The following is a 26,739-nucleotide window of genomic DNA, read 5'->3' on the forward strand; positions in this document are numbered from 1 at the left end:
TTATGCATATCTTCACAACAAACAGCCCGTGTATAGATGTTTGCTAGCTATACCAGGCTTAGCTACATAGCTCACTGTAGACTTTTAGAATCTGTCCTTTCTGTTTATTTACAGAGAAGAGAAAATCACAGGCCACACAGAAGAGGGTTAATGTGGGGGAGATCCAGAGGTCAGAGGGCAGTCCAAACATCCAATCCTCACGACCCACGCACACTCTCACGGTTTGAGGGGAAACTCTCTAGCTCACCTCACTCCAGGGACACAACGAAGGGGACAACAACCTGAACAGAAGGAAGGCAAACAATCACCGAGGGAAGCCACGAGGAAACACACGACAAGTCAACCAGAGATTGAGCCGGGGTCTCGCTAACGGCGTGGTTAATGTTCCAGCCATGAACAGCTGTCTCTCTGTGCCTTAGAACGGCTGTGATTGTTCCTCCACTGCAGGTGGAGGAACAATCACAGCCGAGTAGGGCAGAGACTCAAGAAGAGTCCAGCCCACGATCAACACTGCACATACACACAAAAACAAAGGGAGAGAGAGAGAAAGAGAGAAACAAGGAGAATCCAGGAGAACCAGAGCCATGAGACAGAGAAGCTTTAACCCTCTCAAATTAAACTTTTTGTTGCTAATGCACAACCAAGTCCTGCAGTGGTACTTCTGAGTAAAACAAAACTCATAAAATATGTATGTGGGGTAATCAGGTTGTTAGTTTTTAACTGTTGCAAATCGGCAACGCCTGCCTCGAGAGGGTTAAAGACTGGATGGTGCTACTGCCGTTTACCAGATGGTTAATGCCTATATAGTGTGATTAGGGCTTCTTTGTGACGGTTCTTGTAGTCTTTGTTCAGTCTCCTTTGTAGTTGATCATTGTGTAAACCTGTTTTCCTGGATTCCTGCTTTTATGAGGAGTTTTGCTATCACCACCAGTCACTGTTGCCTGAACCGGTCAGTTGCTCTCGGGACCTGCAAAGGAAAGGACTTCCCCTTCTCCACCTGCCTGTTCACTTCTCACTGCTGCTCACCCATTCATCTTGGACTTCTACTTGACAGCCATTTACCCTCCAGAGCATCTGCTCAAGAAACAAACAAATACTGCAAGATCCTATTGAACTCACCTTGGCCTCTCTGGCAGCGCTCCTGGTTATATTTGAAAGGTTATCTTCTCTAGCTGCTTATCTGCTCTCCTTTATTTCATTCCTGCTCTCAGTAAACAGTCGACACTCTGGTTTCTGAGTCCAGTTTGAGCTGATCCTGTTTACATATTTTGTTTTTCTATGCTTTTTGCATTAGTGACGAGTTAAGAGTGTTTGTGTATAGTGACCTAGTAATCTGTACCATCAATAAGCGTGGTCTCCAACAATATGTGTTTTCAACATGATTGATGGCTGTAAATGACAAAAAGCTAAAGATATGAAATGTCACTGTGCAGTACAAGACGCTCAGATGGACAGACAAGTACGCTATAAGGCCCAAAGTGTGAAGCAAACAGAAAAATATTTTCTTTGAACATCCAGTTTGCATGTAGATCTAATCATCAATTGCAAAGTGGTTTCAAAAAAGTCCCATTGTGTCTGTTTCTGCATTCATATCAGGTGTGTGCAATCAGGAAAAGATTGTTCTGAATTACACTTAAATACTGACAAGACTGCACAGACATACACACACACACGTGTGCAGCATTACAATCCACAAGAAGCCCATCTTTGATTGCTGCCTTTTTTTTGTCTTGTTATTATAATTCATTTAAGCGGGAACCCGACAAGATTCGAGGCTTCATTAGGCAAAGCCTTCCTGTTTTCCATCAGAATGTAATTGAATGTACACAGATATCCGCCTGTAACATAACCTCTGAGGGTCTCCGTTACCACTTCCTTTAATAAAATCTGACAATTCATTATGTTTGACGAATGGCTCGTTGGAATATTTTCCGCGCGGCAATTAAATAAATGTGAGCAGTGAGGTGTGACATCATGAATTGTATAGATTTAACCAAACATTGGAGACATATTGAAGCAAATACATTTTCTACACTGTGTAAAATGGCTTTCATTTAGAGCAGAACAGTTTTGTAAGACTTGCATTATAATGCATGTTGATGACAAATATTAGCTCAACAGAGATTAATACTTAGATAATATGAGGTAAACTGTTTCATGCAGCATGTGCAATGTGCATGATCACAGGGGTGTCTCGTTTACCTGGAGGAAAAGTTGTTCTAATTTTTAAGATGACTGGAAATTGTTTCCTTTAGGACCGGGACCGCGTGAACAGTGTGAACTTTTCATCTCCCAAATGGGAGATCACAGCAACAACAGGTATGAAACAAAAAAATTCAAAGAAAGAAGTAGTTTAGGTATTCACTTGAGATTACGCTTTAGCTTTGCAAATATTTGACCAAAATTTGGAACATGTGAATCAAAGACCTGACTTTCCTGAGTCAGCAGAAGGCAAAAAATATCATTAATTAAGAAAAGCCCGTGCAGCGATGGATGATACAAGGATTCTGTGCTTTGTAGAGCACTTTGTACTTTTCTTTTTTAGCTTTTTTCTTTAGGCCTGTTATTCTACTAAACTATTTAATCCTTGTTACATGTGCAAATTATTCCACCTGTCTCTCCGTACACACACACAAACACACAATAAACACCAGCATCTTTGCAAACACAGGTAAATTAAACTCCAATTTAAAATAATAATACTGAAAAACTTACAGAAAAGACAGAATTTTGAACTTTTTTTCTTAGTGTGTTTTCTCTCATTTTAAGAAGATGATGCATTTGTAGCTGTGCCTCAGACACAGTTTTGTCAAAGAGGTTGGGTATATCTGTGCATCAGGTGTTGGCTACAAATAGAGGTGTTGACATGAAACTATGACGAGGCAAATTAAATGCAATAGTAAAACCCCAAGAAAAACCTTGGAAGAAATTTCATTTCTTAAGGCTCCATGTTGGAAATGCCCGACTTTATATTTAATGTTTATAGCCTGGTACCAAAAATGGCTTTGGTCTCTTTAGTTTTTCCTTCCTTTGAAACAACTTTACAACATTTTTATGTTTGTCTTTATTGTCATCGAGTCGTTTCAAAAACCCTGGCTCCAGAAGTTGCTCCCTGGCAGAAACTGACACGTCCCGTCCTCGGCTTCCAAACATTTGCTAGTTTTATGTGTGTTTTTTTTTGTTTTTTATATAACTTCAGCTTTTTGGGATAGTTCTTCTGACAAATAATATAAAAAAAAACCACATCTTCAATTGTGAATTACAGCTGGACTTCCTGTTCTCAGGACCGTGGCGGGAACACTCTCTTAAGTCCTATGTTTCACTTACTTACCTCCTAAGCTGGGCACAATGCTTCGCATTTGAATTTGATGAAGGCTTAGAGTTATGCATTATTAGTGGCTGTTTTGAAGCAATGTTGCATGCTGTTTTGTCTTGTTAAACTCTCCATTGTACTGAAAGACACTGCAGGGAGCTCACTGTCCACTGTCTCCGGTACATACATTTACAAGGCCAGGTTTATGAAGTCTAAAATTAGCATCCAAAGTTAACATTAAGCCCGAGTCGTAGTGACGACTCCAAGTCTGCCTTCTTTTCTAAATATGGTTTTGAGTCTGCCCCTGCCATGTTGTTGGGAATCTAACTGCTCTCACATTAACACCTACTGTGCAGCCAATTTGTAACACACATCTTTGGCCTGTAACAGCCATAGCGCCTGGGAAAAACTCATATATCGGCCTCCAGCCATCCAGCACATCAAACTTTGAATCTCTGCCACACTGCATAGCTGTGATGCTAAAGCTTGTGCACCTCTCTGATTTTTTTTAAAGAACTTGGTAGCCACACATCCATTTTACTTAATAATTGATAGTTAAAAGGTTCATGGAGCATTTTAAAAGTAGCCTCATGCAATACTTCTCCAGGTTTTCAGGAGGCTTTTCAAAGTTTTTCTTTGGACATTTCTTTGGCTGCTTTTTTCACTAATCCAGTCCAGTCCTTGTACCTGGCCATTTTCAGAGGACTGCTTTTGTTCGTTAAGCTTTTAACATTGACTTATGAATCATTCAAGCATAAAAATGGCATTCAACTCCAGGGATAAACCCATTTTTTTGTATACAGATAACAGACAACGTTTTGCAGCAACTTCACAAAAACACATAACATTAACTGGACAAGTGGAGGACAAAAGAAGAACTATCGGGCAAAAATCAGCAATTGAGTGTCATGTCCTTAAGAAGCCGGAAAACGAAATCAGCAAAAACCCATTGCAGGACCTGAAAGCCATCATCAGTTTGTATGTAGGAGGTAAGAAGAGAGGTACAACAGGGAGCAGGGGCAGCTATCTGGCTCTGTCACGGTTTGGTGCTGTTTCAGCCAGTGGTGTTGATCTTAAGAAAATTGATGGGATTATGAAAACAGGAAGTACTATCAGATTTGATCTATGATGCAGCACCTTCTGGAAAGTTTCTGATTGATAACAACTACATTTTTTTGCATGACACTGTTGCATAGAAAAGCACACAAAAGAAGTGTATCAGGCAGGGATTGGTCTCCCCAGAGCCCGGCTCTCAACACTGTTATTCCATTTTCTGTCCTCTCTGTCGATAGAGAACAGAACAAAAGGTAGTCAACATCTGAAGAAGAGCTTTGAAGGTCCTTCATAAAGCCTGGAGAGTTATTTTGAAGTCTATCTAAAGAATTTATAAGAGAGGTTGCCTTAAACACTTGAGGCTGTAATGAAGAATAAAGGTGGTCATACCTAATATTGACCTTCAAGCTCCTCAGAATGTGCAATGTATATTATACTTACATACTCCATTTTCATGTATGTTTGTAGAAATATTAATAAATCTCTGCCCCTATTTCCATTTTTATAGCATTATCTTTCTTAATTTATATATACTAACTTATTGGAAGTTACAAATTTACTTTTTAATGCACAGGTACGATGCACAATCTGTACTATTTCTAAATATTCTTAATTATTTAAACATCTTCCAGTAGCCTGCTCTGTCTGCACATTACAACCTGGGTTTGCCATTTTTATTTGTACTTTAATTAATAAAAACTGTACAGTACTCTGTTTTTGTAACTATGTAAATATTTTTTCTGTAAAGATTGTGTCTGTTTCTGTTCTGTGTCCTGTTCTGTTTGTATATGTGCTTTTTTCTTTGCTACTGTTACAACCAAATTTCCCCTTGTGGGAGAATTAAAGGATTATTCTATTCTATTCATTATATGTGTGTGTCCATTTATAAGACTCATGGAAAAACAAAACTATAAAGAACTTTTGCTCCTTTATTTCCCCGAGGGGTCGCCACAGCAGATGCATCTGCACGTTTGATCAGTTGCTGATTTTACTAATACCGCTCTTCTATTAATCCACACTTGGAACTGGCAGTATACTCGCTTGTACACCCCTAGAGGGTGGGTTTATAAGCCCTGCAACACTCAAACCAGAGATCTGGTTTGTAGGTGAGTGTGTTAACCAGCACACCGTGGAGCCATTACCACCATGGACAAATAATGATCATAAATATAGCTAACAGAATACAGCCCTTTACTTTGTGTAAACAGTTGCTTTGCAGGCTTTTGTGATCTTATACTACAAGTGTTTTTATAGAAATGTATTTATTTTTTTGCATATCCTCCAGCAAACTGGAGAATACAAAACAGATAAAGCGCTAAACCTCTGCATGCTCATTTCACTCGTGTGCCCCCCATGGAGGCCTGCCCTGGGCCACGTCCATGTAAACAAGACTGTAAACTGTGTGTGCTTGTATATGTATCTTTGTGGGAACCACTCTGAATATGAGGCACTGTGACTGGGCACATTTTGCTCTTTTATAACAACCAAAGGCTGTTTGAAGGGCTTAGACTTGGTTTTAAGTTTAAGGCTAAAATCAGGTTCACATAAGGGTGAGTTTAGACATTCAACTGTAATAAAGTTTCAGGGCTAGTTAATGCATAATGTCACTGCCAGTCCTCACACAGATAGCAGTGCAAATGTGTGTTATGAAAAAGAACAGGTGCTTCCTCTTTTTGCAGTTTTTCTCCACTGACCTTAAGAAACTGACTCTCACACACACACACACACACACACACACACACACACACACACACACACACACACACACACACACACACACACACACACACACACACACGCACACCCTATGTCCAGATTCTTTTCCCCTTTATTTTTAGCTGCTTGGCTCCTGGCTCCCTCCATTGTTTAGTATTATCTCACTTATTCAAACTCTTTTTAAAGGCTTCGAAAAAGCCTAAAAAAAAGCTGAAATGATCGCAGTCGACGTTCCCTATCCCTGGGTCGCATGCTATTTTAACAACAATAAACAATGTCATGTTCCCCTCCTGTGACCAATGCAAAAGTCTGAATAGAGATACTGATTGTGTTGTGTTTTCCCGCTGTGCTAATTGAAGAATCAGTGCAATTGGGGACAATGGCTGGCGTCTCAGGGTGTTCAGGACAAGCAGGAATGATTTCTTTTAAAGTGCAATCAGAAGAAAACACTTTAGAAACTCTGACATACCTCAGGTAAAGGTTTTGAGTAAATGCTGATTGTGAGATCAGGCTTTGCATAAATGATGTGAATGCCCCAAGCAGCCCTCTGAAAAGACTGTAAACAGATTTTTAATATGCCAACTCAATCTGCAGACTGAAATTAACGAGTTCAAGTTTAGTGGAAAAAGCTACAGACTCTACGGAGACTACAGACGCAGATTTCTCAGGCATCACTCTTGACACAGTCAGCAGGAGTTTCCACAGGATGGGTGTCTCGGTGCTGGCACGTGCAGCACAGCCCTATTTGGGAAGCCTGTTAATAACTTTGCAGTCAGTCCAGAACTTCCCAAAAAGCTCCTTCAGCCAACACAGAGATGTTTGCTCTCTTTATAGACGAAGACAGGAAGACAAGTCTGAGTTGCAGGAGTCTAATATTAAAGGAAACAGGAACACATCTTTGTAAGACTCCAGGTGGTGCTGGCATGTTAATGAGTTTACAATCTGGAGAATGATAAACTCTACTGCTAACAAAGTTCACAGACTGACACATATCCTCTATATGAAGGAAGAGGAAACTTTTAAGTGGTAGCAAATAATTTATGACCTCTATAGGACAAGGAGGAATTAAGAGAACCAGGAATCTCCTAATCGAAGGAAATAAAAAAAAAATTAGATAGTTAGTTTTACATTTTTGGTGAAGTAAAAGTGTACAAATAAATCTTCCAGACCTACAGAGGAGATTATGACAATATTTTTGTCACTGGCTACCTTCTGTTCTGCTGTGTCAGCAGTGAGTAAGTGAGGGCTTGTTGACAATTTTATGTGCTTTGTGTTTAAAACATCTGTGATCAGCAACAACTGCCCATGGTTTACATCTTTGTTTTATCGCTTCCTGTTTCATTTTGAAATCAGTGTTTCTGTCACGTCACTTCCAGCCTTTTCCCCACCCTCTCTTGTTTGGACTACAGAAAGTGCTGCAGCTTTCCATCACATTTTCATGATCCTTGTATTTTCCAGTTTTCTATTTTTTATATACACATGTTTCCAAGTGTTCTCTTCATGCATGACTTTCTCGCACTTTCATGGACTTTGACTTTTGCCTGGCCCTCACTTGTTTGTCTGCCACGTTGCCAGCCTGCCGACCCGTGCATGACCTCGGCCTTTTCTTACAGCTTTGTGTTTGAGACTTTATTCTGCTTTCCTGCATCTTATGTTTCGGTTTCCTCCTGCAAGTGTGAAAAGTTGCTTCTGGAGATATAAAAATAAATAAATACCGAAAAATGTAACCGTAGAGAGTTTTAAAGCTTTTGAAGCACCAAATAATACGTGTAATCCTGAGGGAACCCCTGAGTTAAGTGCCTCATATTCATATTATTCACTGTGTTTTTTTCCATGTTGGTACTCCAGATGATGATGATGATCTTACTGCTCTAAAAATGAATCCACAGCAACCTAAATAATATTCAATCTCCATTTAATGACTGAGCGACCTCATTAAACCAAAGAAACTCACAGCAGTGAAATTAGTACTCGCTGCACTTCTAAGAGCTCCAGAGACTCCGATCAAGTTTCCATTAATCTAACTTTTTCTAATCTTGCTCACAGACGGCAAAAGTCAAATAATTATTTCTTCATACATTCTTTCTATTCAAGCTCACCTTAAAAGGCTTATCTACACAATTAGAGACCCTGAAGTGTTGATTTCATTTAACAATGTAGTTTGATGACTGAATAATATTCTGTTAACTGCATTTGACTAATTTGGAACTGATGATTGGACTAGCTGAAAAGTGAATCGCTGATGTTGATCTAATCCATTCTTGTAAAACATGCACTTCTATATGTACTTCTATGTACTATAAATACCTCGGAGTATACATTGACAATAAACTGGACTAAAAACACACACAAACACACAAATGCTCAGGATTTTCTACGAGTCTGTTGTGGCCAGTGCAATCCTCTATGCCGTTGCATGCTGGGGGAGCAGGCTGAGGGTCGCAGATGCCGACAGACTCAATAAACTGATCCGTGAGGCCAGTAATGTTGTGGGGATGGAGCTGGACTCCCTTAAGGTGGTGTCTGAGAGGTGGATGTTGTCCAAGATAAAGACAATGTTGGATAATACCTCCCACCCTCTGTGTGTGTCTGTGTGTGTCTGCCATGTGATTAGAAAACTAATAGCTCTGCCCTCACAAGACAGGGTGAATCGGCAAAGACAGGCGAGGACTTGGTCTTTAAAGGCATATTTGAATATGTCCATTTCGATTAAAAATTTAAGAGGCAATACTGAAGAAAGTGCTCTTACAGCACATACATCAGCACTCCATATGCTTCAAACCCTTCTTCTGAGTGAGGTGGCAGAAGTGCAGGAAACGGATGGAGGTGGTGCTGCCAATCAACATGTCAGAATAATTATAACCTTGTCTGAAGCTCTCATAAAGGCTCTGACCCTCTGCCCCCGCAATAATGGATAACTTTAGAAAGTCCCTCCTTATTAGGCTTTTTGATGAGTCTTTTTGGATGAACTGAGGTCGTTTTTTGTCTGTATCTGTTGTGACAAAACGATTAATTATTATATAGATATAAGTATATCAAGTCCTTTGTGTGATGATAATTATATTTAATCACAGCTAAATCTTTAAGTTAGTGTTGAATCTTCATCAGGCCCAGTCTTCTGTCTCTGAAACTCTTGAGCCAATTCTTCTGTTAGTCTTTGACTTGTTTTATTCCATATCTGTGAAAGTGGTTGAAAGTCAGTGTGTTGCTACTGCTTCTGAACTTTTCTCACCAAACTCTTTCTCTGCCTGCTGCCTTGGAAAAAGATGTGCTCCTTGGACTTGGTCAGTGGTTAATTTATCTTTTCTGCTAACCTTGAAAAGCTTTTGCAGATAAATCATAGTAGAGCAGTGATAAATAAATATATATGTGTGTCCCTCTGAAAATCTAAAGTGGCCCCTGCAGACCTCAGCTTAAAAGTGCAAGCTGCAGATAGATTTGAAGACAGAGGTGGAGGCAAGTCGACTGAAGATAGATTTCTGATTCAAGGACGAAACTTTCCTCATGTGGTAAATGTGGAGGGTAGAGTACAAGTATATCTTTTTAGAACAAAAAACACTTGATGTGTAGCTACATATCTAAGAAATTCAGGATCTCAGCCAATTATAAACAACGGTTTTCTACAGTGTGAAAACACACAAGACATTCCTCAGCATGGGGAAAGGTCAGCTGTCTCTGCCTTTTCATAGCAGTTTAAATAAACCTGACAGCAACTGTGGCAGCGGGAGTTACCCAGCCTTTATTCTGCAAGAAGTGATGGATGATGAACAATTTGTAATAGGAACGACACAACCAAGGCAAAGAATAGCTTTATAAGATCCAGGGAGAAAGGTTCAAATCTCTCTCTGCCAAGTCAAAAGCAAGCAAGCAACCAAATATTCCTGAAATGGGCAAAAATGTTTCACAAATTTCTGAATTAATCCATGCATTATCATGCATTACACATTAAGTACATAGCATTTAGTTCCTGTTGTGGCTAAACCAACTCTCTAATATATTACTAATTTAATTGCATGGCTGCTGATCAATGCACAGTAATGTAGGATGTTGTTTTAACAGGAAGAAGGGTATGTGGGGATATCGTACAGGCAATCTTACAAATTCTCACCAGATTACTGTTGATGTATTTTCATATATTTGGGGAAATGCATTTTCTTTTTGTCTGAGTCTGATGAAAGGATCAGTATTACATTTCAAGCCTGACATTTCTAATAGCTTTTACTGTCTTCCCTGAGCTCAAACACAGTCTGTCTGTCTTCCCTCTTTGTGTAGACCACAAAGGTACATTGTCTGCTGCTTTGATGGTGTTTGCAGCGCTGATGTACAGAGTTAGGAGCTGCTGTTCCAGTGAGCCCACCAGCCTCTTCACTAGCTGCTTTCTGAATTCTTTATGAGGTTCTTTCCAAAGTAAAAATATAAATATAAAAAACAGAGAATATGCTACAGGTTTTAAACCTTCTACATCAGCAGGTAGGCAGCAAGCGTATATGCTTTTGGCAACTGAACTCTGACCTAGGGTCCTGACCACAGCTGACATGTAGAAAAACTATACAACCTCGTCAAATCCCTACATTTTCCCACAGACTTTGATTGGAAATCAAAAGAAAAAATGATTTTGACTTTCGCTGAATCTGCTGTCTGCATGATACTCAACATTTTCTATGACTGAAGTGAAGCTTTTCTAGACAGATCAGTGGAATATGAAGGAAATTGGAGAGTGTGCCAGAGATGTGGAAATGATGTGCTGCGTTCTGCAATTTTTAGCAAATGTGCTGACAGATTTCTGATTGGATTATATGAGTGCTGAGCAACTGTGAATAAATGGCAGCGATCAGAAGCTGAAGAGAACAGAGGAGGAAGATGAGTTTGCTTTATGCATCATTGTCAGGGTCATAATCTCTGTGGGCAATAACAGTAGTTTATATGTACGCAGTGCTGAGGATGGATTTCTATAAGCTGGGGATGAACACATACTGATGCTACACTATAACAATAACAGTTAAACCAATGCAGTTGTAACTTTTTGACTCAGTTTGCAACAGTACGTGAATTTTCTTACAAATTCAAAGGTACAACCCAGGAGATATTTTGTGCAGAGGTAAACTCTGACAACAGCAAACAATCATGACAGTTGTGACCTTTAACCTGGGGGAATAAACTGCTTCACCAAAGATGCTTGGTCAAATTATCTACACTGCTTCCATGGAGACCTGTTGTAATCATGTCATCGCATTTTTAACAACAACAATGTTCCTCACTGTGAACCAACTATTCCATATACGTCAGTATATCTCAGTGCAGAACTTTGCAAGTATTAAATCACTCTTTATTTCTTTATATTTTGCTAGTAAAATGTAAGATAGGTTTAGCAATTTATTGAAAGTCAATATTTGGTCTGACCACCTTTATTTTTCAACACATCCTGAACTCTCTTAGGCAAGCTTTCTTGTTTAAGTCGTCTTGAGGAATAGTTCTCCAGGCCTCTCCCTTGGACTTTGGCTCTTTTGTTATGTTTTCTCCTGAGATGATCCCACACTATGTCAATAATGTCGCAGTCCGAGCTCTGGGGAGACCAATCCATGACTGATTCCATTGTGTGTCTTTCTTTGACTTTCAGACACTGATCATTTGCTGTGAGGTTTTTTTGTTTGTTTGTTTTGTTTTTTTTAGATCTGCCACTTCTTCTGTCCTCCTCTTGTCCCATTTACCTCAAAAATTTTAAGGGCACAATGCGCACATCATGCAACAATATGGCTGGTTTTCAACTAGCTCTTCTGGAATCACCTTGTTGGTATAAAAATACTATTATATGCCCATCAATCTGTGTTATTTTTGGCATTTTCAAAAACTGGCTCTGTGAAGCAACCTATTTAAAAATTATTGGGGGAGGGGGTACTAAAGGCTTCTTCACAGTACATATATATATATATATATATATATATATATATACATATACACACACACACTTCGTGTCTTCTTCTACATGTCTTCTTCGGCCCATTGCTGAGAAATGCCAGACACAAGATTATCAGAGATCTTGCATAACCTGGAAGCTCTCTTGCAAGTGAGACCTAAGCCACTTCACACCTGCCCTTTGTTGTCATGAAATATAGAAGGTTTTTTAATTCACTGTAAAACTTTTGGAAAATAAAATATTAAGAGTTTTTCTGTACTTATGAATTGAAAAGGAACCACAGAATATGAGTAAGCAATATTTGATTACTGTGTACACATATGGATCAACACTTTATCATTTTTACACAGGCTAAAATATGAATAATGCTACTTTAATCTCTTGAAAATACATTTAGCTTTAAATTAATTGACTGGAGATGCCTTAAATGTACAAGGAATTTCAAGGTGATGTGGTTGCATCACCCAATCCACTCAAACGGTCAAGAAACAGGGGAAGGATAATGGATCAGTATCGATCGCTATGTTATTGGACTGTCTTTGCCCCAAACTCTGTATGTGTCAGCTCTGAAAACACTTAAATTACTGATTATTTGTCACGGTGGACGAAGAAATCGACTTTTCCCAGGAAGCTAATCAATGATCCCGGCTGCAATTAAATCCAAAGGCACCTGAAAAATAACAGGGAAACATGGTGAACAGTGGAAGTTTGTTATAAAAATCTAAGTTCAAAGCACACAGAAGTTCATTCAGGAAATAGAGCTGGTTATAAGGATAGTTTTATTGTTTCTATTTGACACTTTGTTCTGAGCTGAGACACTGGGTTTGAAACCACTCAATAGATTTTTCTTTTCTTCTTAAAATCACAATCTTGAAAATTGGAAATGACAAGTAAGCCCTATTGTGTGACTGCAGTCCAGACCGCGGGAAAACTGTCATCACTCACAGACAATAGAAGAGGAAGCTATTGACTTGCTGAGTCAATGGTAAACAACCGGAGCTGGAAAGATTTGATAAAAATCAAATACTGACAGGGCTTCCCTGCTCGAGACACACTTACTTCATGACTATATATATGATTTGCTTACCCTAAACGTAATTAAACCTAAACTAACCTTCACTGTAATTCATGTTTTATTAATACATTTTATTTAATGCTTTGAGGATCTGTGCTTTCCATAAAACGTATCACAAATTTCCATAAAACAACTGTATAAAGAGATGTGTAATATGAGTACAAGCTATGATAAATCAGTGTAAAGATATTGTAGCACTAACCTAAATCAAACGTTACCTCTTTCTTTACAACAACTTTTCAGGTAATCATTAAAAATATACTTTTAATCATAGAAAAATGAAGTTACATGCCATTCTGCCACTGAACTCAAGACCTGTGGCTCCTTGAATTCTAGAGTGTATCTATAAGAATGTTAAAATTGTTATTCTTATAATATTCAGACTACAACATGTGCAAGCTGCACAACACATGCATGTATACAAACTGCTGATGTAGTCAACATGCAGCCCCCACTGTGTAATAAAAAAGCATCATGATATCTTCATTCTGTTTAGTTTAGTGCATTTGTATTTGCTGCTGCTATAAAAATGGATTTGATTGCTGATGCAGAAGTTGCATTAATAATGCATGGCTGTTGTTGGACAGTAATATAATATAATTTTATCCATCCATATTTTTGCGCAATTACAAGTCAGCATTGACATTCAGGTATTTGAAGTTTGGCTTTGGGAGGATAACAATTTAAATGTATATACATTTTGTTACAAAAGAAAACTGCTGATTCTACTTTGATAGGGAACAGAGCTCTGCTGTTTGGAGGCATGCTGTGGGAACAATAATGCCCTCAGTTAAACTCAAGATAATGTTAACAACAAATACTTCAGTTAAAAGAAGATTAGGTGCGACAGAAAGAAAGAAGGGTCTGTGGTTGAGGCGGGTTGTAAAGTGGCATGCACTGCACTGCACATCAGGAAGGATCTTAATCTTTATCTTAAATAGCACACCCCTAATATCAAATTTTGTCCAAATTTGAAAGCATATCAGATGAATCATGGGCTATTACCAGCTGATCTACTGGGACTGCTGGCTAAGTTTCCAGCATGGCCAGCCTGAGCTAACACTGTGCTGGATTTAATGTTAATGTTAGGCATTAGATTTAACAGGCAAAACACAGAGAGACTTTTAATGAGGTATTATGGTCTAAAAATTATGATAATGCGCCTGTCTCTAGCAGTTTTTAAAGGAGCATTTATTTTAAATGTCAGAGTACGTCTAGCAGTTACGTAAGTGGAATATAAAATTGCCCCGGGCACCCACTTAAAGGTATTTAATTGGTAGTTCAGTCAAACTGAACTTTCTTAGCCTTGTTTTGTCACTATTTTACAGAATCCAATAAGCTGTAATTGTGTCTTGCGTCCTTATAATGCAAATAATTTGCAGCCCTGTCACCATTTGCCATTTTGTTGTTATGACAGCTCTGCCATCTGTGTCTAGGTTCAGTCGATTCCAACATACTTTTCCTTTTTTGCGTCGCAGTAATTTCAGTCAAAGTAAATGTTGCTCAGCATGTATTACCTTTAAGTGCAACACAATCTTCTCAGTCTCACTCGCCTCTTTGAATAATTGAAATTCCATTGCCAAGTAATGTTGGTAGTGTGTCTATAGAATGGCCATCCTTACATCCATGTTCTGTCTGGGTCACTGTGGCAGCAGTCTAAGTAGAGAAGCCCAGGCCTTCAGTTCAGTTCAAACCAAGCAAGAGACATAATCTCTCCAAAGATTCCTGGGTGTGCCCCAAAGGGCCGCTTCCCAGGTGGACACGTCAGAAACACCTTACCTAGCAGGTGTCCAGGAGGAATAATAGCCACATCAGCTGGCTACTTTCAATGTGCGAGAGTAGCAGCTTTAGTCTGATCAACTCTGAAAACTGAGCTATTTACTTTATTTCTAATGAAGGACCCAGATACACTACAATCACATTCTTTCACTTCTGGTCATGGTTTAGATCTAAGTGTGACAGCTTCATGTTCACACCCTGTCTGAATCACAACAGACCTGTTCAATGTCGAGCACTGCAGGAACCCCTTGGCTGCAAGGGAAGTAAATGCCACAGACTATCTAAACTCTTTCTTGTAATGCAAAACCAAAAGTCGAGTCTTGTTTCATCATTACTGTACACCAGCTTTCTTATCACATTCATTTTTAACCTAGGAAATAAAAACAGCCTTTCTAATTAAACCTTTGAAACTTACTTTTGTGTTATCGTACCAAAACAAGATAATAAAAACATACACAGTGCTGTAATTTCACAGTTGGATGACAAACTAATCTCTACATGCCTCTTTGCAGTAAGAACAGCGTCTTACATGCATCTTCCTCCACCCACCGAATGTCTGCGCATCTCTCTCCCACCTTTATTCGTATAATTATCCACCCACTCTTCTTCTTTTCCTCTCTCCATCATTCCTTTTTGTGACAGTCTTTCACGCTGCCCCCTCCACCTCTACCGCTCATTCTCTCTTGCACTTCCACGTCACTTCTTCTCTGTTTTCTTCTGTCTGCTCCTTCCCAACATCATCTCTCCTAATCCTCTCCCCTGATGCGTCTTGTTTGTCTGAATGGGTCCCTTTAATCCAATTACTTCTCTCCATAATGCTTGTGTCGTCTGAGGCCAACACTAAGATCTATTAGTAGAAAATAACCTAAATGAAGTTGGGCAGCAGTGAAAGCCAATAGAGATAACCTGAAATGAACTGTTACACTGATCGCTTGTGTGGAAGAGAGGATAGTATGTATACTGCAGTTCATCTGAAAACAAAGTATCTACACGAAGTACAGGAGGCTGAATCGAAACAGCTCTCATCGCGGCGCGCCGCCACGGTGATGCCTCTGGGCAGCTCCTGCACATTAATCACGCAACCTTCGCTTATTGTTCCTGAGAGCAGTCAGTGTGAGGTTAGCTGCTGAATAATTTCAAAGGGTGCAGAATAATTTCATCCAAGTTTAGACTGCAAAGCATCTGTCATAATTATGTCAGGCTTCAGTGGGTTTAACACTCCCACAGGTGAGCGCTCTCTCGGGGCTGAAATGTGTGATGTGTTTCACTCGCTCAAAGGCAGCCCTATAAATATCACAGCAAAATAAAGAACGTCTCTTTCTATAATTCATCAGTTTCGAGACATTTGTTTTCACTCATTTGTTTTTAGACCCGCTCAAATAAAAGCAATGAAAATCTTTCTCAGATGTTTAAGCGTGTTTTTGAGGACGTATCCTTGTATTTATGAATTCCTGTTGAGTCATATAACTGCATAAGCACAAGCAGAGAGCTGTGGTTTTACAGCACAAACAGAATGGAAGTAGCTCATAAGACTGTACCAGATGGGTTAGCATTCATGGGATAGTAGTGTTTATCTTCCAGATTCCTTTAAATTTTAAACACCATGCAGCTTCATACTCAGGCATGCAGAGCAGTGTTTGCTCCTGTGTTTATTATATGATCTGATTAATATCCTAATAGAGCTGCTGGAGTCTCAGTCACTGTGTAGGCAGGAACTTGACAGCGAGACATGTAGGCAGGAACTTGACAGCGTCACATGAGGTCTGATATGTGTCAGACCTCATGTGACCATCGGCGAAGCTCACAGATAACTCGCTTGTTAGCATGTTCAGCTGAGCTTAATGACATGAATGTACCCTCAGCTGTAAATGAGGAAATGTGGTGCATGCATCTTCATTTGACCTCCCACAATCACTCCTGAGCCCAGTTTGCAGCTGTGGCTAGCAAAATTCTGAATAATGATGCTGCTGTGTGTGTTACTGGATGGAGTAAGAGATGGAGCATTGAGAATGGAAATAAAAATGAAGAGTTGGCAGTCTTTTAGGATTTGGCCTGAGATATGTATGGAAGCCCATTTATGCCAGAAATAATCAACTGAAAAGTCATTCACATAAAGATATTAACATTTGTAGATCGACACCGTAATTCAGTATTTAGTTAGACTGTCAGATCATTTTGTCCAACTTTTGTTTGAGTCAAAATTTTGAATTAGTTTAAGGTTTGTTACTACCTTTTGAGTGGTTTAACTATCTCTTAATCTAACAGGAGCAAACCCATCCATCCATTCTCTTCTATCTCAGCCATGAGCAAACCAAAATGATTTTTTTTTATCTCTTTTTGTTTTGTAGTATTGATTGTGCCATGATTAAGATTAAATTGTGACTTCCATCAAGTAAACTAGATTTTTGACAGTTTTACCTTTTTATTAGAATTAAAACTCTGAATATTCATTTTTCTACAGATGAAGATCAGAATCTGAAAGTAATATCCTCAAGCAATGGAAGAAAATCTGACAGAGGACCTGAGGGATGTTTCTCACCCTTCACTTGATCCATCGCTGAAGTCTTGTCAGAAGTTGTCTCATCAGAAGGGTGGCTGCAGGAAGCCGTTCTTAAAGAAGGGAAACAAGGAGAAAAGACTGAGCTACACCAAATTACAGAAGAAAAGGGCTGAAAATCATAGTTCTTAGTAATTTTTTTTAATTCAAATTATCATTATTATGTATTGAGGAGACCAGGAGAGAGGTGGAACAGTGAGTGTTTACAACCATCAATAAAACAAGGTGGATGTTCTGTCGTGGTTTGGGCAGCATTTCAGTCACTGCTGGTGGGGATTTTATCAAAACTGATGAAAATTTGAACACAGTGTCAACAGATTTTGATTTAACATGCAATACCATCTGGAAATATGTCTGACAGCCAGTGGCTTTTTTTCAGCACGATAATGATCCCGAACACACTGTCAATGCAGTAGACGCATCCCTGAATAGAAGAACACACAATGGAATACTTTCAGTCATGGATAGGCCTCCACCGAGCCCGGACCGCAACACTATTATTCCACAAAAGGCAGCCAACGCCCAAAGCAGGTCTTTGAGTGGCTGTTGAAAAGCCTGGAGAGCTACTTTGAAGACTACTTAAAGAATTTATAAGAGAGCTTGCTTAAAGAGTTCATGCTGTGTTGAAGAACAAAGTTGGACATACCAAGGTTGTTAGAATATCCAAACTCTCTTTTGTCTTATACGCTCCGATTCTATGTTGGTGTGTAGCATCCGATTGGCAACAGATTCAGGTTCCAGCATTTCAGTGATTCCCAACACACAGCTAGTGCAGTAACAGCATACTTGGACAGGAAAAACACAAAACGGAACAGAATGCTGTATTTTTATTTATGCTGTATTTCATATGTTTGAATGTTTCAGAAAATTGCAGCTAATAAAGTATTTCCTATTTTTGCAGCAAAACATAAAGAAATGATGGTTGACTCAAGACTTTTACACAGTGTTTTAAATAATCGAATGTTTACCACACCGGACTGCTCTGCACTCAGCTGTTTATGATTATCTAATACCTTAACTTTGGACCTTCATCAAAATACCATATCTTGGTTTATTAAATAGCAGAACTAAAATAACAAAACATTTTTGGTTACTATTGTTAAAATCTGACTGAAATTTTCTATTATTTTTATGAAAGCCACTGGATAAAAGTGCAGATATGAGATGAGACCCTTTAGGAAATCATGGTGCAGCTTGGATTCAAATCTGTTTACCACCTGAGAACTCCATTTTGTAACTTATCAGTAATTTAAACAATGTTCCATCCATGTTTTATGGATTAATGGACAGAATCTCAAAATAACCTTTTATTTCTTGGAAAGTGTTTTTCTAAGAAATGCACTTTCTGGTTAATTTTCCACTTCACAACACTAACCCGAATGTTGGAAGAAAAAAATTTGCAAGTCCCCGTTGGGAGGTTTAAAATCTCCTTTGATTGTCCCTCTAATGAAATGAAATTAATGAAAGTGGGTGAGCAGCCTTTTAAAGCAGAGTGAGGCATCAGAGGTTTTATAAACTGCTGATTGAAACCCTCCCACGGTGGATGGGGTTACTTGGCCAGTATTCATTGATTTACCAGGGTTTTTTGTCCTGCACAGTCTTAAGAAAGAAATCCATAATTACCCATATGTGTGTATATATACATATATACACACACACATACACATGTATATATATATAGAGAGAGAGGGCGAGAGAGAGCGAGAGAGAGAGAGAGAGATTTACATAGCATAGATTTATATAAACAAGTTTAATTGGGATGGACTGCATTGTGTTGCACTGGGATATCTTTTCTTTCTGTCACTGCTGGCTGTTCAACCGTCTCTTTACTCTTTCTTCATTTTTATCATTGTTTGAGGTCCAGACAGATCAATTGAAATGTTTTACTGCACAGCCACACAACTGTAATTGTAACTTTGCTTTCTCACCAGCCTCACATGTAATCAATGGGGCCTGTTATACAGCAGCTGACTTGCTGTAGCTGGTCTCACACAGATCATAGGTTCATTCTGTTTTCAATCATAGGTTGTTATTAGTTGTTAAACTTGTTTCTTCCTGCAGCATAGCTTCAAATTTTTCCTCATGTAGTGAGTGTCCCAGCAGACTTTCATGCTTTTTCTGAAACCCCAAGCTGGAATTTAATAGCCTAAAAATGCCCACGAGTCCTGAATGATCCTATGCAAAGCTCACAAAGCAGAGAGCTGAGGACAGCTGTTTATTTGTTTTGTTCTTGTTTATAGATTAAACTTTGTTTATGCTTTAATAACTGGAGGCAAAGCCAAGGCCAGCTGAGTGTGCTTCACATTAACATTTGTTTTCTTGTTTTTGATTTATGTATGTTATGTTTTGTTTTACTTCATATGTTTATATGTTTCATATGTTGTTTAATTTAAGACAAAAAAAAAATTAAATGAATGAGAGGTAAAACTTGAGGGGGTAGGGACAAATAAGTAAATACTTCAGCCTACTCCTTTTCAAACAAATAATGGAATGATATTTTGTAATGATTGTGAAGGCACATGTTTGAAATGTTTGAAATAAAAATGAACTGAACTGAACTGAACATTTCGTTTTCAGTCTCTCTCTGCAGTGATATTTTCATAGAGACACATGCCCCCCCTTGGCGACTATCAGTGTCACAGTATGAGTTGCAGTTTTAGTGCACTGCAGAGTTGGAGCCAGGATAACAACTCACCTGTATAGGACTAAAGATATTAGTATAACCTTGTTAGCCGCATTTCTGTAATTCTCCATTTTATCCATGATTACTAAAGCTGTTGTTTATATTAGTCACCAAGGGATATTTAAATCTTTAAAATTTAAATTAAGCAAAGGATATAAGGTAAGATGTACAAAGGCAATTCAAGTATAACTTAACAAATGTGACTCTTAGCAAAATGCTATCATTAGCATGAGCACAACCAGGTTCAAGGACGGACAGCCATCTGTCGCAACTGGTTGAAAGTGAGGGGAAGGTGAGATAGCTGACATGTTGTTGTTATTATTGTTCTCGCTTTCAGCTGCTGTTTATTGGCTTTCAGATAAGATCATGATTTAAGGGTTTTTGCAACCTTAACAACAATAGAAGCTTCTCCTCCACATTCTTGATCACAAACAGGAATAGAGTGGCTACTGGGAAGTTTGGGAATTTTCTTGGTAGTGAAGTCTTTTTTTAATCACATAGCCAACACATATTCTCTATGCAAAATATCAGCAGGTCATCAATCTTGGCTGCAGCTACATAGGTGCTATCCATAACAGGAAGTACCGGTTGTTATCACACTTTTAACTCTGTAGCACTTGGCCAGTTAGTATCTAGTTGTGGGAATGTGGACATAGTCAGAAAACCTGATTCTGCAAAGTGTGCTGACATGGACTGGTGTGGTTTAATCTGCAGACGATCATGATGAGGACAGTTTTGTGTGTGAGGATTGTGAGGATTGCATGTTTGGCACCACCAAGAAGCTAAAAGTACTACGTCATGAATCAGTTGGCAACGTCTGTTGAAAAATGAAGCCAATGCAAAATTACAAAAGCCTGCAATTCCTCTAGTAGCCATGTGAGGCTCCAGAATCAATCAATCTCCAATGATTTTATCTCCTTATTAACAAGGGCTCACCACAGGGGCAATTCTAGGATCAGAGCTTTGGGGGTGCTGAGCACCCAGAGAGCTGCCCAGCCAGGCACGATAAACCTGTCTCTGTCAGTCCCTGCATCCTTAAATGTTGTCCCGAGTTCTCTCTGACTGTCACTTTGGTGCATTTAAACCCCTGTTCCTCTCTGTCCTCATCGTCTGTTGTCTTCGTCTCCGTTATCAGTCATCATAATTTTACCATCTCTGTGCAAGTCTGCAAATTTCCTTGTTAAATCATAAGATTCTTAAATTCATCAAGTCTCTCTGTGCCTGGGTCCTCGTCACAAAACATGACATCACTGTTTTGTACATTTTAACACAATTTAATCCCCACATTTGTGAAAGAAAAGCAAAACACTTTTTTGAAAAGTCTGTAACAAAACCATCAAATCTGATAAAGGTTTTTTAAATGCTACAAAAGAAGAATGTATTGGAATAAAAAAATACATATCCTAACCTTAATTACTGGGGGAGAATAATGAATCAGAATCAGAATCAGAATCAGAATACTTTATTGATCCCTGGGGTAAATTATTTTTTGTTACAGTGCTCCATTTTAAACCAACATTAAGACAAGACAGACAATACGCTAACTAAGAATAGTACAATATATACATATATATACATACATACATACATAAGTCACTTATAAATAAATATTTGGAAAAGAAACATGTGTAGCTGTAGCAGCAAACAGTGTGTTAAGTGGATGCGTTGTACAGGGAGATGGCCACAGGCAGGAATGATTTCCTGTGTCGTTCAGTGGTGCTTTTCGGTAATCTCAGTCTCTCACTGAACGAGCTCCTGTGACTGACCAACATGTCATGGAGTGGGTGGGAGGTGTTATCCAACATTGTCTTTATCTTGGACAGCATCCGCCTCTCCGACACCACCTTGAGGGAGTCCAGCTCCATCCCCACAACATTGCTGGCCTTACGGATCAGTTTATTAAGTCTGTTGGCATCTGCGACCCTCAGCCTGCTCCCCCAGCATGCAACAGCATAGAGGATCGCACTGGCTACAACAGACTCATAGAAAATCCTCAGCATTTTCTGGCAGATGTTGAAGGACCTCAGTCGCCTCAAAAAATAGAGACGACTCTGGCCCTTCCTGTAAAGTGCTGTGGTGTTTTTAGCCCAGTCCAGTTTATTGTCAATGTGTACTCCAAGGTATTTATAGTCCTCCACAATGTCAACACTGACCCCCTGGATTGAAACAGGGGTCAAGTGTTTCCTGGTCTTCCTGAAGTCCACGATCAGTTCCTTGGTCTTTGCCACGTTGAGCTGCAGATGATTCTGCTCACACCACGTGACAAAGGAGTCGACCACAGCCCGGTACTCTGTCTCATCATCCCTGCTGATGCATCCAACCACCGCAGAGTCATCAGAAAACTTCTGAAGATGGCAGGTCTCTGTGCAGTGGCTGAAGTCTGTGGTGTAGAGGGTGAAGAGGAAGGGGGAGAGGACAGTCCCCTGTGGTGCCCCTGTGTTGCTAATCACCTTGTCAGACACACACTGTGGGAGACGTACATATTGTGGTCTTCCTGTCAGGTAATCAACAATCCAGGACACCAGAGAAGCATCCACCTGCATCGCTGCTAACTTATCACCCAGGAGGGTCGGCCTGATGGTGTTGAAAGCACTGGAAAAGTCAAAAAACATGACCCTCACAGTGCTCGCCGGCTGGTCCAGATGGGTGTAGACACGATTGAGCAGGTAGATGATGGCGTCCTCTGTTCCGAGACGAGGCTGATAAGCGAACTGAAGGGGATCCAGATGTGGTCTTACTATGGGTCGCAGCTGGTCCAGGATGAGCCTTTCCAGGGTCTTCATGATGTGGGAGGTCAGTGCCACGGGCCTGTAATCCTGGGGGCCACTGGGACGAGGCGTCTTTGGTACAGGGACGAGGCATTATGTCTTCCACATCACCGGGACCCTCTGCAGACTCAGACTCAGCATAAACAGTTTATGAAAGACTCCACACAGCTGGGGGGCACAGGCCTTGAGGACAAGGGGACTCACTCCATCTGGTCCAGCAGACTTGCCTGAGTGAAGTCTCCTCATTTGCATCTCAACCTGGTATTGAGTGAAGGTGATGGGTGGGGGAGGGGTGTCAGGAATCTCACAGGAGGCAACATGTGAAGAGAGAGGCTGGCACAGTGGTGTGGCTCTGGATTCCAGGCTGACTGCAGGTGAGGTTGTGGGGGTGGGAGCAGACACTGTGGTGTCGAATCTATTGAAAAACAGATTCAACTCGTCGGCTCTATTCTCACCTCCCTCAGTTCCCCTGCTGTTGGTTGGCCTGAATCCAGTGATGGTCTTCATGCCCCTCCACACCTCTCTCATGCTGTTCTGCTGGAGTTTCCACTCCAGCTTCCTCCTGTAATTGTCCTTAGCCTCTCTGATCTTGTCCTTTAGTAACACCTGGACCTTCCTCACCTCCTCTTTGTTGCCCCCTCTGAAAGCCCTCTTCTTGTTGTTGAGGAGGGCTTTGATGTCCTTAGTCACCCACGGCTTGTTATTTGGGTAACAATGAACAGTCTGAGCTGGAACAATGGAGTCGGTGCAGAAAGTTATGTAGTCTGTGATACACTCAGTAAGCCCATTGATGTCCTCGGCGTGAGGCTCACAGAGTGTTTCCCAGTCGGTCACCTCGAAACAGCCCTGTAGTTCCGCTATTGCCTCCTCTGACCACCTCCTAACAGTCCTGGTGGTCTGATGATGCTCATAGTGAGTAAGAAGTAAACTGAGTGCATTTTTTGGACAGAGATTCACTTTTAATGTGTTTGTATAATATAATACAGATACATAGAAAACACTCCCAAAACAGAATTATTACAAATAAATTATTACAAAATATTAATAAAAACTATAAAAATGGAGGCAACTTTGCCTGTGGTAGAATTTATACAATGTATGAAAAAAATCTTTACTGCAGATGCTAATTTTACTAATTTAATAACACTAATTTTGTGTTGTAAGATTTATGAGTTTCATGCTTTCATAGTGGTCCTTAGGAGAGCTCGACATTTTTATCAGGTGGTACACACTGTAAAAAGTGTGAGAAACACTGATAAGTTAAGTGTGTGTGTGCTTTTGGAAAACATTTAAAGCTGCAGTACAGAATCTTTGAAACAAGCTTAAAACATGTTTAGAATATAAACAGAGCATCTGCTTCTCTTTACAGCTCCTCACTCCACCAGGGCTGTTTGGCTCTTTCTGATAGTGTGCAAATGTGATGTACGTACTGCGGCAGTCATACAGACAACTGGAGGGTCCAAAAATTGGCCTACCTATTACTGGCTGAGGTTTCAGTAGAGTTGTGGCTGAACCACATAAAAATATATCATTAATTTTAATCTCCCCGATCAATTATAATGTGATGTTGGAATGTTGTTAAAGAGGCTCAAAAATGTTTCAACCCAGTTTGTTTAGCAGATTCTGTATATCAGCTTTATTATAGGGAGGACACAACTTCCAGATTGTATGAGTAAAATCAGGTTTTTTTTTCTTTGTCAGTTTAACAGTTTCTGTTTTTCCTATCACTGTTCCCTCTCTGTTTTCTTACCTGGTTCTTCCTGACCGTGCCCTTTCTCCTCACGTTCCCCTCTTTCCTCTCTCCCTCTTTGGACTGACAATCATGCACAAATAGATTGTATTCAATTAGATGATAAATTAAATTAATATGAAAAAATACTATTAAGATCACTAATAAAAAAAAGTCCTCTCTCAGTTTACTTTCAACCAAAAGGCAAATAACCAAACCACATGAACATCTAATAAAAGATAAATATTGAAACACTGATCCAACATTATTCTTGATTGACGGATCATTTGATTTTACACTTTCACCTGAATGTGGCTCCTTTTTTAAAAAAACTTCCTCATATCCATTATGAACCTGGCTGTCTCTCTGTATGCACGCACGCACGCACACACACACACACACACACACACACACACACACACACACACACACACACACACACACAACAGGAGTTATAAGGCTAATGGGCATTCAGTCAGTTAGCTAGTTAGTATCCATTTCAAACAGGACAGTGGTAACAACAGCAGGCTACGGAGAATTTAAAGTTTTAGATTTTAAATAGGCTGTATACATTTCAATGTTAGCAACAGGACGGTCAAATGTCGCTGAATTTACTACAGAGCAGGACGGATTGTAGGGTAGCAAACACAGTCGGTAAACACGTTTTCAACACTGCAGGTTACCTGGTGTAATGTTTTTGAGCTAAAAAGAAACATGGTCTGACTCTTAGCAACTATATAAAGAGTAACTGAAGGTTAAATGCAGCTAATATGTCCTATTTTAAGCCAGGCACTTACACCTCCGCTCCGCTGCGTCTCAGCCACCATCGCTCTGGCTAGAGCAAGAGCAGGGGAGAGCTGGAACAAACCATTTTGGGAGGGGGGTTATCTATACTTTTGTTGTTAAAATGTTACGTCTCAAACAAGTACAGTACTGTATGCTTTTTATATTTTTAGTAGTGTGTCACACAAACAGCAAATATTGTCAAAAAAAAGTAAGAAAACTTTGGGGGTGCTTTGATTCATTTTTGGGGGTGGGCTAAAATCGCCCCTGGCTCACCATCTTTTGACTTAGAATCAGATACCCATCCTGACAGATCCCCAGATAGATTCAAATCTCCTTCGATTCCAGCTCAATGTGTAAACCACTACACCATGGAGCCCTATTTCCCATTAAACTGCACAACTTAAGCAATGAAGCTGGCATGTTCTAATTATCTACCTTCCTCCATCATAAGAGGATCATGGCCTGCTGTGTGGTAAATAAGTCTGTGCTCTAGCTGTATTTGGGCTGAATGATGTTATTTTGAGTCTGTTACTTACCAGTTAATTAGGACATACTGTATGCAACTGATAATGTAACACTCCACTCTTGTCTTCCAGTGTATGAAGCTTCAAATGAGCCCAATGTGATGTCACAGTGGCCACGTCCATCTTTTATATAGAGCCTTTTATATTAAAAACATTTTTAGAGCTCAATTCCTACTGCTTGTTGAACCATTTCCTCAGTGCACAAATATTTAGAGTTTATGTTTCATATTTAACAATAAATAGGCCAACTTTTTTTAAATGATGTATTATTGCATGACAAAGTATACAATAGCTAGGCCTGGAGGCGACATCCTATATGTTTGCCTTGGTCAAGCTCAAACTGCTTATAAAGCACTTTAGAAAAATGTTATATGAGAACCAATCCATTTACCATTTACTGATTACAGATTTATTTAAAATAAAAATTTGTAAATTAATATAAAAATAATCGTTGAATCTGTTAATTGAAAAGATTATTGGGGCATGTGGCTGTGTTTGATATTCCACTAATTATGCTGAGCTAAATATTTTCTGCCTCCAACCAAATTTTAATGGTCTCTAATGAGGATGACTCATTGTCAGTATGCTATAATTCAGTTTCTCAGTTGAACCTGCCATCTTCATGCTGTAATAATAGATTTCCTCTTGCTGTTTGTTCTAATAGCTGGATGTTGGATTGTGAAGTGGAAAAGCCTCTAAAACACCAGGAACAAATCCCTGTGGGAGGTTTGAAGTCTTCTTTGATTGTCCCACTAATGATGAATTATGAATTTCTAGTTCTTAATCCTCAGACAGTCATTTGAGTCAGCACTACGCCAGACTTCAGAAATACTCCGTGTCCT

General features: G+C 39.6%; 1 long non-coding RNA gene across 1 annotated transcript; it reads right to left on the reverse strand.

Annotated features, from left to right (window-relative positions):
* On the reverse strand, nt 1-25,417 carry LOC143420490 (uncharacterized). The gene is made up of 4 exons (XR_013100319.1): nt 25,385-25,417; nt 24,609-24,671; nt 17,390-17,460; nt 1-281 (listed from the first exon to the last, which is right to left on the reverse strand). It is a non-coding gene; the product is annotated as an uncharacterized LOC143420490 (long non-coding RNA).
* Between the last annotated feature and the right edge of the window lie 1,322 nt (nt 25,418-26,739).

The sequence above is a fragment of the Maylandia zebra genome, linkage group LG9 (genome assembly GCF_041146795.1).
Source record: "Maylandia zebra isolate NMK-2024a linkage group LG9, Mzebra_GT3a, whole genome shotgun sequence".
Taxonomy (NCBI): domain Eukaryota; kingdom Metazoa; phylum Chordata; class Actinopteri; order Cichliformes; family Cichlidae; genus Maylandia; species Maylandia zebra.